The sequence below is a fragment of the Passer montanus genome, unplaced genomic scaffold (assembly GCF_014805655.1).
Source record: "Passer montanus isolate IOZ18808 unplaced genomic scaffold, ASM1480565v1 scaffold538, whole genome shotgun sequence".
Taxonomy (NCBI): domain Eukaryota; kingdom Metazoa; phylum Chordata; class Aves; order Passeriformes; family Passeridae; genus Passer; species Passer montanus.
In genome coordinates this window covers 6458-8523 of record NW_024370352.1, presented here as the reverse complement: position 1 = coordinate 8523, position 2066 = coordinate 6458, and the positions used below count along the sequence as shown (strand labels likewise).

General features: G+C 39.8%; 1 long non-coding RNA gene across 1 annotated transcript; it reads right to left on the bottom strand.

The window, feature by feature from the left end:
• Nucleotides 1-225: 225 nt before the first annotated feature.
• LOC120509819 lies at nucleotides 226-606 on the bottom strand. Its single transcript, XR_005629349.1, has 2 exons — nucleotides 506-606; nucleotides 226-466 (listed from the first exon to the last, which is right to left on the bottom strand). It is a non-coding gene; the product is annotated as an uncharacterized LOC120509819 (long non-coding RNA).
• Between the last annotated feature and the right edge of the window lie 1460 nt (nucleotides 607-2066).

Here is a 2066-nt window from a genome sequence, read left to right as displayed (position 1 = left end):
ATTTTTTGTCACTTCCAACCTTTTTTGTCGCTTCCAACCCTTTTTTTTCTCTTCCAACCCATTTTTTGTCTCTTCCAATCCATTTTTTGTCTCTTCCAACCAATTTTTGTCACTTCCAACCCAGTTTTGATGGTTCCAAGCAAATTCCGATCTCTCACCACCAACTTTTGTCTCTTTCAACCCATTTTTGTCGCTTCCACCCCATGTTCACCACCTCAATGCCATTTTTGATGTTTCCAAGACAATTCCGTGTTCTCACCACCAACTTTTGTCACTTCCAACCATTTTTTTGTCTCTTCCAATCCATTTTTGTCTCTTTCAACCCATTTTTTTCTCTTCCAACCCATTTTTGTCACTTTCAACCCATTTTTGATGGTTCCAAGCAAATTCTGTTCTCTCACCACCAACTTTCGACTCTTCCAACCCATTTTTTGTCTCTTCCAACCCATTTTTTGTCACTTCCAACCTTTTTTGTCGCTTCCAACCCTTTTTTTTCTCTTCCAACCCATTTTTTGTCTCTTCCAACCCATTTTTGTCACTTTCAACCCATTTTTGATGGTTCCAAGCAAATTCTGTTCTCTCACCACCAACTTTCGACTCTTCCAATCAACGGATCCTACAAGGATTCATCGTTGTCCTACAAAATTCCCGGAATTATCAACGGATCCTGCAAGGATTCATCGTTGTCCTACAAAATTCCCGGAATTATCACTGGATCCCAAACTGGCAACATCTGCATCCTACAAAATTCCCAAAAAACCTGGACAACTTCAAAACACCTCCAGAAATTTTGTGGAATTTTGTGGAATTTGGTGGAATTCCTGTACCGGTGCATCCGATCTTCTCGAAGCAGAGCAGGCTGAAGAAACTTTTGGAAAACCATCAGAAAAGCCTGGAAATCCTTGGAGAATGCCAAAAAAGCTTCTGAAACCACGGAAAACCTTCAAAAAACTCTGGAAAACCTTTGGAAAACCCAAAAAAAACCTTCTCAAAACCATGGAAAACCTTGAAGAACCCCAAAAAACCTTCAGGAAACCTCAAGAAACCTCCATGGAACCCCAAGAAACCTTCGTAAAACCCCAAAAAACCTTCAGTTTTTGAGGAATTTTCATGGGAATTTTGTGGAATTTTTGGCAAACCTTTGGGAAACCTTCAGAAACCCTTGGAGGACCCCATAAAACCTTCTCAAAACCATGGAAAACCCTTGGAGAACCCCATAAAACCTTTGGAAAACCTCAAGAAACCTTCAGAAAACCTCAAGAAACCTCCAGAAAACCCCAAAAAACCTTCCTAAAACCCCAGAAATTTTGGGATTTTTGAGGAATTTTCATGGGAATTTTGTGGAATTTTTGGCAAATCTTTGGGAAACCTTCAGAAATCCCTGGAGGACCCCATAAAACCTTCTGAAAACCTCCAGAAACCTCCAGAAAACCCCAAAAAACCTTCCTAAAACCCCAGAAATTTTGGGATTTTTGAGGAATTTTCATGGGAATTTTGTGGAATTATGACAAAACTTTGGAAAACTTCAGAAATCCTTGGAGGACCCCATAAAACCTTCTGAAAACCTCAAGAAACCTCCAGAAAACCCCAAAAAACCTCCATAAAACCTTCAGAAAACGCCAGAAATTTTGGGATTTTTGAGGAATTTTCATGGGAATTTTGTGGAATTTTTGGCAAATCTTTGGGAAACCTTCAGAAATCCCTGGAGGACCCCATAAAACCTTCAGAAAACCTCAAGAAACCTCCAGAAAACCCCAAAAAACCTCCATAAAACCTTCAGAAAACGCCAGAAATTTTGGGATTTTTGAGGAATTTTCATGGGAATTTTGTGGAATTTTTGGCAAATCTTTGGGAAACCTTCAGAAATCCCTGGAGGACCCCATAAAACCTTCAGAAAACCGCAAGAAACCTCCAGAAAACCCCAAAAAACCTCCATAAAACCTTCAGAAAACGCCAGAAATTTTGGGATTTTTGAGGAATTTTCATGGGAATTTTGTGGAATTGTTGACAAACCTTTGGGAAACCTTCAGAAATCCTTGGAGGACCCCGTAAAACCTTCAGAAAAC